This window comes from Microtus pennsylvanicus, chromosome 2, assembly GCF_037038515.1.
Source record: "Microtus pennsylvanicus isolate mMicPen1 chromosome 2, mMicPen1.hap1, whole genome shotgun sequence".
NCBI lineage: Eukaryota > Metazoa > Chordata > Mammalia > Rodentia > Cricetidae > Microtus > Microtus pennsylvanicus.
The window spans coordinates 133,863,777-133,877,977 of NC_134580.1; the positions used below are offsets into that span (position 1 = coordinate 133,863,777).

At 51.4% G+C, this 14,201-nt stretch overlaps 1 protein-coding gene across 1 annotated transcript in view; it reads left to right on the plus strand.

Annotated features, from left to right (window-relative positions):
- The first annotated feature begins 2,180 nt into the window (after positions 1 to 2,180).
- The window catches only part of Ppp1r16b (protein phosphatase 1 regulatory subunit 16B), a 92,142-nt gene continuing 80,121 nt past the window's right edge, over positions 2,181 to 14,201 (plus strand). Inside the window, exon 1 of the mRNA XM_075962889.1 lies at positions 2,181 to 2,306. The gene's annotated coding sequence lies outside the window, so the exon portion shown is untranslated. The remainder of the gene's footprint in view (positions 2,307 to 14,201) is intronic.

Genomic DNA, 14,201 nt, shown 5'->3' on the forward strand with positions numbered 1-14,201 from the left:
TTTCGGGTTCTGCCTGTGGTGTGAGGTAGGGGTCAGCCTCATTCTTCGGCATGTGGCTTTCCAGTTTTCTCAGCACTGTTTACTAAAGACCGTTTCTTCCTCATGAAGCCACCTTGGCACTCTTGTTGAAAAGGGGGCTGGCTGCAGATGCAAGGACTTACATCTGGATTCTCAGTTTTGCCCCTTCATCTGCATGTTTTTCCTGAAAGCTTTGGCATTTTGTCCTGTTTGCCGCAGCTTGCTGCTAAGTTTAAAATGAGGAAGTAAGAGTCCAGGGCAGTATACTTTCCCTTTGGTGTCTCGCACTGTGAGAGGTGTGAACGAACCATAACACCACTGAGAGTTGGTGCCCCCTGACCCTGGTCAAGACTTCATCTCCGGGACACGGGCTCTAAGTTCAATGCATGCCTAGAGAGATGGTTTCCTTGTCCATTCAGCCCCCAGCTCTTCATTATAGATCAATGCAAGCATCCTGCAGAAGACAATGGCCCCCATGGGTTATTTTAAACATCGCTCTGAGTCTTCCCCACCTGCTCTGCTGTCACTAATTGCACCAGAAACAGTATCATTCACAGCTGGATTATTAATGAACCAAGGGAGAGTCCCAGGCAAAATGAAAGGGGACTTTTAGACTTGGGAAGGCTTGGGACAACCCAACCTGTTTTTTTGTTTTTCATTGTTTTTTTTTTTTTTTTGGTTTTGTTGTTGTTGATTTTGAGACAAGGTTTCATGTATCACAGGCTGGCCTCAAATTCATACTTTTTGCCCTGAGTGTTGGAATTTCATGTATTTGCTACCGCACTTGACAGATGTGGTGCTGGGGGCTGAACCTAGAGTTTTGGGGCCTGTTAGGCAAGCACTACCCACTGAGCTACATCCCCAAACCAACCCACAGGTTTACTCCTCCAAGAAAAGTAACTGAGTTTGTTCAGCAAATAGGAAATCAGTGGCTGGGTGTGGTGGCTTTTAATCCCAGCACTCAGGAGGCAGAGGCAGATGAATCTCTGTGAGTTGAAGGCCAGCCTGGTACACACAATGAACGAGTTCCAGGTCAGCTAGGGCTGTATAGTGAGACCCTGTCTTTAAAGAAAATAAAAAGGAAATCAGCGCACTTAGGCCATGTTTCTGGGGTCCTGACTTCTAGCCCGAGTGCTGCAAACAGGTTTCCCGAAGGTCGCTGAGATCCTAAACTATGAGTCTTGTCTGCTTCCCCAGTGTCTTAGCTCTGAAGTACTTCTGGATCTAGTCTGGAGGCTGGGAAAGTGCAGGAAACAAAGCCCATTGTGGAGAAGAGAACCCCATTGTTCTAAAGTCTGTGTTCAGGGAATGTGGGCTTCAGAGAATGTTTGAGATGGGGTGTTTCTCTTTGTCGACTTTCTCTCCTCTCCCTGGGGTGGAGGAACAATTTAAAGGAGCAATTTTGAAAATGAACTTAAAGACAGTTAAACCCATTGCCCTCAAGGGAAGGCACACACTACAGGGCCTTTTGTCCAGAAGCCGCTTCCGTTACATGACGTTTGGGTGTTTGGGGCTTCTTAGCGTGAAACCTCAAGGAAGCCGGTTGGTCTAGATCCTCTGCATCTGAGCCGGTGGCAGACATTAGCCTAAGCATGACCACTTCCTTCCTCCTTCGCCTCACCTCCCCTCTTTCCAGATGGAAGAAGCAACGTGAGTCCACGTCACAGGCCACTGCCTGTTGCTTTTTTTTTTCCAGCTGGAAGACTATCCATATAGCCCTGTCCCCTAGACAAGGCCTGGCCTGGCCTGGCTCCAGATATTTGGGGAGCTTTCTGACTCAAGCTGACCAGGGCCTTAACGTGAGAAATTGACGTTCGGGCACTGGCCCCATCCTGTGAGACCCTAGGTAGATTACTACTCACCTCTGGGCCTCACTAGATATAGCTGTCAAATGGGAACAGAAATACCGTCCAGGCTTCTCCCTGTCTGTACTGAAGGTTAGGGGTGGGACAGAGTACAGGAGAACTATTTCGAAGCCTGGCTGTGTCTCAGCAGCTTCCAATTTCCTGTAGCTCAGAAAAGGGGTCCCTATCCCGAGGGCTCTAAGATCTAGATCTGGTTGGGCGCGTACACGCGCGCGCGTGCGCGCAGTAGCAAACCCCTTGGGGCTGTGCCCGCCCAACCCTTTCCCTGGAGCTTAGGCCCCGCCTTAGGGGAGGAGCCAAGAGGCGGCGCGGTGGCTCGCGACCCAGCAGAGCTGGCTCTGTCGCCGCACCACCAGCTGCGGCTCTGGGACCTGCAGACCAGCCGGGGCCGGGAGCCGCCCGGGGCAGGGCTCGAGAGAGCGGGTGAGTAGAAAGGCACTGTGTTCCTTTGCGCTCTGCGGGGCGGGCAAGCAGGTGGTCTCTGCCATTGCCCCTCTGGCTGGCGGAGAGGGGCGCCTTGATTAAAGGCGGGTGGCTTAAGATAATTGGGGTGGTGGGATGTGCTGGAAAGGCAGGTGCCGAGGGTGCGGGGCCTGGGAGTTGGGCCACAGTGGGGACATTCTCCCATGTCTCGTTCTCGGATGAAGAGGCTTGTGTAGGGGGTGCATTGGCAGGTTGTTGGTTGGAGCTGTGATGGCTGGATCTTAGGGGCGATGTGAGTGAGGTTCGTGGTCTGTCTGGGCTACCGTCTGCCAGGGGTTACAAGGCTGAGTGCCTGAGCCATAGAATACCAGACTCCCGGGACGCGCGGTCTACGAGTCGGGCTTGGGGGCGCCGCCCCCTCGCGTGGCGGCGCTTGGTCTGGGCAGGCTACGGCAGCGCGCAGGGAGTGGAAAAAGTCCCGGGGGCAGGCGTCCCGGCGGGCAAAACTGACTCAATGCGGGATCCCCATCCCTAGAGCGCGGCGGTCAGTTCGGCAGCCCCCGGCGTGGTGGTTCCCAGAAGGGGTGCGCCGGGCCTCTCGGTCGGCGGGCCGGCGTGGGTGAGAGCTGCGGGTCGCTCGCTCCCGGAGCGCTTCACTCCTCTCGAGTCCCGCGCATCTGCTCCCCCAGGGAGCAGCGCCCCCGAGAGCTCTGGACGCTCAGAAACGGCGCAGCCCTACCCCAGAGGTCGACTGAGGGGTCTCCCACAAGGTCACACAGAGCGCCCAGAGCGCCCCGGGTGGGAACGAGGAGCGGGAGGTGCTCCTACCCGCCTTCGTGGCGGATGCGGATTCTCTTCCTCTGCGCTCCTCTCCCAGCCCAGCCTTCTGCTTTACGGAAGATGCTGCTGATGCAGCTTCCAGTCCCGGGCGAGTAATCGGGTCTAGGTGAGCTTTGACTCCGGTCCTCCGGGCAAGCCAGTGGGGCGCTGCCACCACGAGCTGGGCCTGGGAGCCCATGCTCCCTGGAACCTGGAGAGCGGAGGAACAGAGATGCAGCTACACAGCGCTTCCCAGAATCGAAAGCCAGTGCTTGCGCGCCCATGTGATTACACTGTTCATAAAGGGCTCCTGTTCTTGCTGTCAGAAGCGCCCACCAGCTCCCCGGCGGTCGGGAGCACCAGGTGCGGCCTGTGAATCGCCCTCTGTGGAGGACCCAGAGCCCGACAGTGCCAGGCGCCGTTCCCCTCCAGGCTCTATGGGGAAGGGGCTGGTGGTAGCCCCGGGCCCTCGGGGGTGCTGTGGGGGGGGACTTCCACGCATGCCCTATCTTGTGAAACAACCTCCGTGGGGGAATGAGCTCTCCTTCCAGACTGAGCTCAGCCCAGCTCAGCTAGAGACTAGCTGTCTGCCTGCGGGCGGGCCCTGCACTCGGTTCCCCATCAGCACCGATCTGTAAGAAGTGGGGCGAATGGTCGAGATAGGATAACCTAGTGACGCTCTTGGTGCAGTGGAGCGTCGTGGATGACCCTACTAGGCAAACACGCCTTAAGTAAGGGTTTGAGTGGGGCGTGTCCCCTAGCCAGGTGCAGAAGTGGAGCCCTGGTGGGTGGTTCTGCAGGGGCTGGGGTGGGGGTGGGGTTCCACTTTTCCTCCCTCAGTTATGTCACAAAGAACCAGCTTGCAGGAGGCGGTGGGGACCGGTGACTCCTTCTAGCGAGCTGCCTGCTTGCAAGGCCTTTCCCACACACGTTCCCACCACCTTCTCTCCCACCTGTCACCCAAATCTCATCTTCTCTGCCCCAGTCGCTGGGATGCTGTGGGCAAGATGCCAACTAGACTGTCAACTGTCTCCCCTAACAATCTCTCCCCGACCACTCCGGTTCTTCTCAGCCTTTGGAATGGCTTCCTTTCGAAAGATTTCTTGGTTTCTAGCTGACCCTTATTTGTGGCTCAGGTGGCAGACGCTCCCTGGGAAGTCCCCTTGTTATGGGATGTTTCCTGTTCCAGAAGTACCAGGTGAGCAAGGCCAGTGTTTGGTGCCCACACAGACTTTGCACTTCGTGTTCAGGGAGCCAGAGAAGTGGAGGTTAAATTCTAATCTTGCTATTCTGTGTTTTCATGAGCGCTAGTACCAGGGCCAGGGAGGAGAAGCTAAGGCAGGGAAATGGTTTCCTGTGGGGCTTCTTTGAGCTAACCATCCATCCTGTCTCGTGAAAACCCAGTTCTAAAGCCTCAGAGAACTCGCTCCGACCAACAGCAACTGAGTGAACTTTGGCCAGCAGATTGCAAAGGCAGCCTGGATTCAAGGACTGGGTTTGGACTCACGACAACCTCTGTTGTTGACCTTGCCTCTTCTCCTACCCTAGCACCCTGTGCTCCCAGCCTCCAGGGGGCTTGTAGCAATGTAGACAGTGGGTCCCAACTGACTGCCCCCCTCCGTCCCAGACCAGGACAGCCCTTGTCTCAACACATCTTAGAGATCATCCCTGGGGGAGGGGGGAGCATGCATAAATGTATCACAGAAAGCGATCAAAGCGTGAAAGTATTGCAAATCGAGGAAGCTGTATAGGTCTAGTTGAAACAACAGCTCTAAGCTTAAAAAGCCTTGGGATTCTGGGTAAATGTCTCTCCAGCCCCCCCCCCCCTTAATAAGAATCCCATAATTGTCATCTTCATGAGAGCTTCAAGGACTGTGTGAGATAAAAGAACGTAGAAGCACTTCGTGGAGTTCTGGTAGGCAGTCAGGAAGTGACTCTTGTCACCAGCACCTGTTTCTTCCTTTCCTTGGACCCTCATGGATCCTGCCTCCTCCCCTGCTATAAGAAAATAGTGCCTCTTTCCACAGTTCTTGGGACAGAGAAAGCCTCCTCCTGTCTCCTGGGAAGTGGGCGCTGTCCTGGGAATTAGGCTTTTGCATGACCCCTTCCCCAGGGTTCCTCTTCCATACCTTGTGCTTGGCAAAGAGTTTCCATAATCAAGACAGCTCTGGGGGTTCTCATCTTAGGGGAGAGGCAGGCTTGCAGACAGAGGGCCTGGTGGGGTCAGAGCTCCCACGGTAAGAAGTGGGGACTGAGGGCAGGTTTGAGTCCTCACGCTCTGAGTCAGTGGGTGCCCATAGACTCCTTATATCTTATGCAGGTAAGCTGCCTGCTAAAGGCGGTAGAGCAAGCATAAGGGAGATACTGGGGGTAAAGCCTTAGCTCGGGGCTATCCCTGTATGCGTAAGTGTTCACAGATGTTAGTTACTATTATTATTAGTCTATTATTGCCAATAACAGGTGGGCTGGATTTACTGTGGGAGCACATTTGATCTCTTCAGTGGCAATTTTCCAGGCGGTGGGTAATGGAGGGGTGGGTACCCATGCACGGAGAACTGCATGTGTTAGATAGAGCGTATAGGCTGGAAAGCTCCGGATAGCTTCGGCGAGCTGGGGGTGGGGGTGGCTGCTGGAGCCCAGTCAACGGAGTGTGATGCAGGTCTTGGTCGGAAGACCAGGGAAGGAGTCAGAGGTCATCCTGCCAGGGGCTGTGCCTGGTTAAATGCTCACTGACCCGAAGCAGCGCTCCACTGCCTTGTCAGGTGGAGGCTCTCTGCAAAAGGTTGTCTGACTGTGGTATCCAAGGAAGATGAGGATTCATTTCTGCATGGGAGGAAGGGCTGGGCTGGGCTTTGATATGGAAGCATTCTCCTCTCTATTCCTTTTGGGTCCCTTAAGGAAAGCACAGAGCTGACCTTCCCTTGCTTGACATGTTGCCCCATGCCATAATCTTCAAAGATGTTATGGGCCAGCTGGGCATGATGGGATATGTATGTAATCTCAGCAGTCAGGAGGTTAAGGCAGAAGGAGAGAAAATTCAGGGACGGCCTGAATTTGTGAGACCCTGAAGAAAAGGAAAGGATGTCATGTGCTCTCCTGTATGCTCTTTGTAAATGTCTAAGTTGGCTGCACAGAGTCTAATTTCTCTGGCTTTGTGTGCCCCTTGGTGCCGGACATTAGGCCCCTTATGGTTGGTCACCATAGGAATCTGCCCTGGCTTTTGGGAAATTTCTGAGTGCAGGTGACTGTGGGGGGATGTGTTTCTGGATATCCCAGGATAGGCATTCCACTGAAGTCCCACAAATGTGCCTTGACTAGGGCAGTTTGTGGTTTGATTGATGGGGCAGGTGGTGACCAAGTCCCAAGGTGGCCCCGGGGAGGAATGAGTCTGTTAGGATGACTGCCCAGAATATCATGTGATCCTGCCTATAGACAGAAGACGTCCAAACAAATGCTTAACTATTTCTTTCCCGTGGATGATAGAGTTCAGGGTTCGAATTATGATTCTGCTTTCCACCAGTTTTTGGACCTTGCGCAATGGTTCTGTTTCCTTGCACTCCAATATCTTCATCTGGAAATACAGACCACATATACTGTATATGCAACACATATAAGGCATTCTGAGTTCTTCTAAGGATTTTAATCCTATGTAAAGTGAAGGGCTTCCAAGCTTTTTGCGGGGAGTCTCACTATGTGCTGAGGCTAGCCTTGAACTCTCTGCCCTCCTAGTTCAGCCTGAGTGCTGGGGTTGTATAGGGGTGTACCCCTAAGCCTTGCGTGCCTTCTTAAAGCTGCACACAATATTTGTATAATCTCTGCTAAATTTTCTTCCATGACTTTGTCTGTAACCATACTTAGAGTATGTAATGATCATTATTATTTTAGTCTTCTTTTTTAAATTATTTAAATTTTTTCCTTTTTAGATTTATTTACTTGATTTTGTGTGTATGAGTGTTTTGCCTGTGTATATGTCTGCACCGCATGCATGTCTGGTGCCAGCAGAAGTCAGAAGTGGGTGTCGGATCCCTGAGAACTGGAGTTACAGACAGTTGTGAGCCCCCAGGTGGGTGATGGGAATCAAACCTGGATCCTCTTCAAGAGCAGACAAGCCACCTCTCCAGCCCCTAGTCTTCTGCTTTAGCCACTAACCTGTAGGCATCGCGGAGGGTCTTGGCCAGTGTCTAGAGATGTCTTTGTTTGTCAGGGCCAGCTAGGGGAGAAGCAAGAAGAGGACTAGCTGACATCTAGTGCATAGAGACTAGGAAGGCCTAGAATGGCCCCCAGATGTTAATAGTGTCTAGGCTGAGATTGGCTACACTAGACCTATGTCCTCCGAGGTCGGTGACTGTATCTAATTCATTCAGCTGTGTCCCCAGGTGCCCAGTGTGATGCTCAGAGCCTGGGAGACGATCCATATGCATTAGAGGAATGAATGAAGACTTGGAAGGCCTCATGCATCCTGGAGTCCCTGGGGTTTGGCTTACAGGACGTTTTGAATGGGCAAGAGAGATTTAGATGAACCTGCATGATGAACAGCCGCTCGGTCATTCAGCCCAAAGGCTGTCAGATTGCTCAGGCTATTTCCCCCTGAGCAGGTGCGCAGGGGCCTGAATTAACACAGCCTCATGGCTGTGTTACTGCTGCAGTTGCTTGTGCCAGACACAAGGCCCATCTTGATTCTCGAGTGGGCTGGGAAAAGGGGCCATAGGTGCTAACAAGAAACGCCCTGTCAGCTGAGCCCTGGGATCTGCCAGGCTGGGGTGCAGCTGCTGTTAGCTTCCTGTTTTTCCCCTTTCTGATGGAATGAAGGAAACCCACTGAATGGCTGTTTTTCCACTGACATTTACAGCAATGTGATAGGCCTTGGATTAATGAGGTCAAGCGACAGTGTGAAACCTGCCTGATAACTTGAAGCCTGGCCAGCAGGAAGACACGCTCGTTGTCTTTGGGCTGTTTGATGTTTCTGGATGGCTTTGGGCAGGAAGCAGGGGTTATGACTGCTCAAAAGAAGGACGCGTTTTTATGGGCTGCAACTGTAGAGCTTGGCCTTGTCTCTTTTTCTAATTTATTGGGAAGGCTTATTTTAATGTGGACTTTGAAATAACCAGCTTGTTAAAGCGAAGATTCACTTTGAGTGACACAGGTTGCTGAGTGGAAACCTGGACCATAGAGAGGATATCCCCCCTCCAGCCCCTCCCTGCCTCAAGTAGAAGCCAGAACTTAATTCAGGTAGGGGGAGAGTTGCCGGGAGAGTGCCTCACACTGATTGGGTTAGGGTTAGAGTCTAGACTCTGATTTGGCAGGGCTCAGACTTCAGCAGCTGTGTCTAAGGGGCTCCTGGGAGGGGGTGTGTGCCTCACTACTGGTTTGCAAACGTTCCTGAGTAGCAAGCATCTGGAGAACCCCGAGTCGACAGGTGAGGGTTCCGGGTGCGGACCACTCAAGCACAAAAGACAGCTCAGCCCGTGCCTGTTTGCACAGCCATCTGCTCTGCTGGCTGCTTTCAGAGTCACAGATGTTAAGTATGCCCAGGCCTGGGACCAGATGCAAGTGACAGGATGCCTGGGCTCAGAGAACAGCTCAAGTGGCCAGAACTGGTGTGGTTGAGTTTACAGGGCTTCTGACAGCACTTGTCTAGGGATGCACCATTCTGGCCCATCTGGTCACCTGGGGGTTTCAAAACCACAGATCCCTGGGCTCCAATCCATCCCACCCCTGTCACAAGCAGCCCAGATGCGCCCCTGGGAATCTGTATGTTTTAAAATAGGCCAGGAGATTCTGAGTTACAGCTGGAGTGGGAGCAGGGGACCAGTACCCTGGATCCTGGTGCAGGGCTGCGTGCATCCCAGTGGCTCCTGGCTAAAAGGGGTGCCCAAGTCCAGCTAGTGCTTGCTCCCAAGCTCTGCACCCTGCAGGGTTGCCTTTGCCTAGAGGGAGGGACACCTGTTTCTTAAGTGATCATGAACATACGGTTCTTACGAGCATGCCTCTAACTCTTTAGTCCTCCATGGGCTCTAAGTGGTGGCAGTATTAGCAGCCCTGACTCTACTGCTCAGGAAAGTGAAGCACAGAGAGGGTCAATGACACCCCCAAGGTCACACTACCGATAAGTGGCAAAGTGGATTTGAACCTAGTCCATCTGGCTTCAAAGCCCTTGTCCTTCATTGCCACATGTGCTGACTTTTTAAAAAGTCTCTCTCTCTCTCTCTCTCTCTCTCTCTCTCTCTCTCTCTCTCTCTCTCTCTCTCTCTCTGTGTGTGTGTGTGTGTGTGTGTGTAGAGAAAGAGAGGGAGAGAGAGAAGTTAGAGGACAAACTTAGGTGTCCTCATCTTGCACCTTGTTGGAGACTGGATCTCTCTCTCTCTCTCTCTCTCTCTCTCTCTCTCTCTCTCTCTCTCTCTCTCTCTCTCTCTCTCTCTCTCTCGTCAATGTGTGCTCTGGGCTAGCTGGCTGAGAAGCCTCTGAAGATTCTCTTGTCTAGTTTCTGGCTAGGATTGGTAGAATTCCAGACACTTGATCCTGTGTACACCTTCCAATGGGTTCTGTGGATCTAAACTTTGTTTCTCACACTGACATGGCAAATACTGTGCCCACTGAGCCATGTCCCCAGCTCCTACTCTCTGGCTTTTGTTGTGTAAAATGCTTTCTTCTCTCTGTGGGGTCATCCCACTCCAGGTGAGTGTCTTCTAGTCTCTCTTCACACAGAGGAAGCTAGCGGTGACCTTGGCTGGCTTTGGTGGCACGCCTGCCTCCACCACCTACTGTGATCTTGAGCACCGTTGCTTGTTTGTCTCGGATGGCTGAGCCTCAGTTTCCCTGTGTGTAAAGAAAGCACAGCACTAATACATGATGCAATGATTAAATCCCGAGTCTGCCCAGCAACAGGATGTGTATGGATAGATAAATTATTCCTGCAATTCTGTGTGTCCTGGATGGCTGTAGGGCAGAAGGACAGGGAGCAGGGCACTGTCGTTATGTCCCAGGGGCTGGGTCATTCATAGTCTTCATCAGGTTGCTGGATGGCTGCGGCTTCCTTCAACACCCATAGCCCCTGCGCCCATGATTCTTGAACTGTTGAGGCCCCAGGGTCTGTGGCAGACCAGTGAGCCCTCAGCTCAGTGTCACCATCAGAGCTGGCTCTGTTTCTTGTCATCCAGTTGCAAGTAAAAGCAACTCATGCTAACACACGCTCTCCCCAGCACCCCTGGCCATTCTTGGTTGCTTTCTAGAGTCACTAACATCCCCAGCCGTCCTGTGGACAGGACAGAGAGTGAATGTCGCATGATGGACATGGCCTCTTGCCTTGTGATGGAATAGGAATGATTTTCACCAAGTTTCCATTTGATTTTTCCCCTCGATGTATAATATTAAGTTTTTCTTATTGCTGTATTTTATGCTTTTTAATTATAGAAAGGATACATGCACATCATAAAAACCCCAACACTACAGAGATGTGGAGAATGTAAAGTAAAAATTTTCCACTGCCCTCCCTAGACTCTCCTCCCCTTCTCCGGAAGGAATCCCCAGGTGCCTGGCTTTCTGTACATTTTTGATGCACACACAAACTCATATTCATTTACATGTTTATCTTTCTTTCTTCTCCACACATCTAGGTAACACTCCTCTGAGATTTTCTTTTTCAACTAACTTGTCTGAGCACATGCCCAACACATAAATGTATGTCTGGGTCTTTAAGGTTAGGAGGAATCTCATTGATAAAAGTCCACCCTCATTTATTTTGTTGTTCCTTGTTCATGGTTAAAATTTCTTCTAGGGACTGGGTTTGATTCCCAGCATCTACATGATGGCTCACAACTTCCAGCTCCAAGGGACTGGGCTCCCTGGCTCCCCCGGTACCTGCCCACACTCGGCATATACTTGGCACACACTCGGCACACATTCACACAGACAGACAGACAGACATGAATACACATAAATCTTTAGAAACTGCTTTTTTCTTTTCCTGCAGCAAGAGAATAATGTGCCACCTTGGTTTCTACAGGTTTTGTCTTTGCGCACCACTCCGAGTTCACCCAGAACCAAATGTTGCAGCTAGAACTGGGCCAGCTCTCGCTGACTTGTTTTTCTCTGGTGTGGATGCTGCCTTTGCCTTTTCCCACATGGATACGAAGTGCTTTACTTCTTTATAGGTACCAGCTGAGGAGGCTTTATTGCGATGCCCGGGGCTGGGGATGTTTTGCATTTCCCCCCCAGAGTTTGGAATATTTTCAGATACTCAATGACGTGCCTTACAGATGGGATCCAAGTTCAAACCTGAACTCATTTGTCATCTCCTCCTCTCTCTCTTCCTCCTTTCTTCCCCTCCCCCTCTTTCTCTTCCACCCTTGTCTTCTGCTCTGGGATTAAATCTAGGGCTCGTGACATAGGCAAGCACTTACTACTTACTGAGCTATACCTAGCCCCCCTTTAATCAAGCTCGGGTCCTCGTGCTTGGGCAGCAAACGCTTTACCCACCAAGCCGTCCTCTCAGCCCCCCGAGCACCCCTTTGGCATCTTTTTATTTTGTAACAGGGTTTTGATAAGTAGCCTAGATGGCTTTAAACTTGTGGTTCTTCTGCCTCAGCCTCCTGAGTAGTTGGGAGGACAGGCCTGTGCCATCGTGTTTGGCTTCACGTTTGTTTGTCTTTACATACACTGTGATACAAAGCTGGAAGGTAATGTATTATAATACTATTAGTGTGCTGGGTTTGACCATAGCCTGTCGCAGGTCAAGGGTAAAACTATCCATTTATGGTTTTGTGGCAGAGCTCAAAAAGCATTGGATCTTGGAGCAGTTTGGATTTTGGATATTTGGTTGCTCAACCTGTAAAATAACCTGGGCCAGGTTTTGCAAGTGATTCAGATTTTTGTTTTTTAACCATTGGATGATGCCTTTATAAAAATTGTTAACTTCATTCTGCTTGGCCTTATGCTTCGGATTAAATATAAAATTAAATTAAGCCAGCGTCTGCCCTTAGGTTGATCTCATCCACGGCTGGCAGAAGCGGTCGAGTAAAGCAAGAACAAAACAGTGTGGTTCGGGCTGCACCACAGGTTGGCATGTGCTAAGCCAGCTGCTATTCATCAACCCCTAGCTTCATGGTTGGCACGGGTGAGCTTATCAGACATAGCATGGACTGTGTCTGGAATGAGGTGACTGATATCTCACGTCATTCAAAACAACTTGAAGCCAGGCACGGTGTGTGTGCCTGGATAGTGCCAGCACTTGAGAAGGATCATGAGTTCAAGGCCAGCCTGGGCTATCTACCATGACTCTGTCTCAAGCTCCCTGGGAAGTAGGGAAGGGGTGGGGGTCTGGGGGCTCTCGATGAGAATCAAAAAAATGTTGCAGCTACCAGGGGAGCAGGAGAAGAGGCAGGAAGTTGGGAAGGGACAACTCCAAACTAGGCTTTTGGGTGGTTTCCACGTTGACTAATAGGGTTCATTTGAGGAAGTGTTTGCAGGTAAATCTGAAGCCTGCAATGGTTTCTTAGCCCTCCCATGTGGGGGAAGCCATATGCTAATCCAGAAAGACCGAGCTCAAGGAAGCAGAGGGCTGTCTTTCAAAACTGACACTCGTGGCGGTCACAAATGCTGGAGGTGGGTGATAGGCTTGGCTGTGGTGTGTCAGACACATGGAGTGCTTTTCAGTGAGGTAGTGAGCAGCAGAGATCTCCCTGGGGCTTGTGAAGGGGCCTCCTGTGCAAAAAGAAGAAGCCTGTCTAGCTGGGGGTTCTCGCCCACTCACAGGCAGCAACGCCGGCCCTAGACATTTCCCTGTTCCAGGCATCTACTCACTCCCCTGGTCCAACTCAAGGCAGTGAGCAGTTGGGGACGTCAGCTGGAAAGGGACCCGTTTGTTGTTTTATGGTGCTGCCTGGCTCATGAGGCAGAGCCCACGGTGAAGAGCTGAGACTGAGGAGAAGGTGAGGGTCCCTGTTCCAAGTCCTGCAGCCAAGCTCCGCCTGCAGAGGCGGCTTGAGCAGGGTTATGAAGAAAGTTTAACGCTAGCACTTGATAGGCAGAGACAGGTAGATTTCTGAGAACTGGAGGCCAGCCTGGTCTACCTGGCAAGTTTCAGGCCAGCCAGGGCTACATAGTGAGACACTGTCTCACAAAAACAAACAAACATACAGTTTGTGAGGAAGACTCAGAGGTTAAGAGTGTTGAATGTCTAAGAATAAGTTTTTGAGTTCGAGTTTCCAGCCAGACATGGCCCTGCATACCCGTAAGCCTGGCGCTGTGAGGGAGAGGCAGGGTTATCGGCACTTGCTGGTACCAGCCTAGCTTCAGGATCAGTGAGAGACCCTGTCTCGAGGGATTGTGGTAGAGAGTGATAATGCAGGATACTCAATGCATTCCCCTGCTGCCCCTTGTTTGGGTGTGCTTGCATGCATGTGTATACTACCCCCCTGCCCACACGTATCTTTCTCCGAGGCCTGTTATAAGCACTAAAGCTGATGGAGAAGATAAGCGCTCAGCTGGGAGTCAGGAATGCAGTTGCTGATAATTCCAACAGACAAAGACATTATTTCATCATGGCGCCTGTTTTCCATGTTGAGCATATTAGCATCCTCTGGCGCGCTTCATATTCTGCAGACTCTAACTCTCGGGAGTTAGAACCTTCTGCTCCAAGAAACTGCAGGGATGGTTGCCAGGTCCTGACACGGAGGTTCTTGGAGGCACAGCACACCCACCTGGGAAACGTTTAAACCCTACCAGTTCTTGGCTGTACCTCAGACCCATTAGCCTAGGACGTGCCAAGGGGGCCCTCTCACACACCAGGGCTCTATTTAAACTCGTAATGACTTCTTATGGGGAAAAAAAAAGCAGTGCAGAAGATACATATGGCTTTGTGGTGTGGTTTCTCTCCTTTGCCTGGGTTCCAAGGATTGGAATTGGATCACCAGACTTGTGTGGCAAGTACCCTTACCCATTGGGTCATCTTCTGGGGTTTCTTTTTAAAACAAAGAGAACAAAGAGAAGAAATACAGCAAAAAGAAAAAAAAAACAAAACCCCAACAACAACAAAGCTGCGGTGTTGTGTGTGTGTTTGTGTCTGTCTGTCTATCTGTA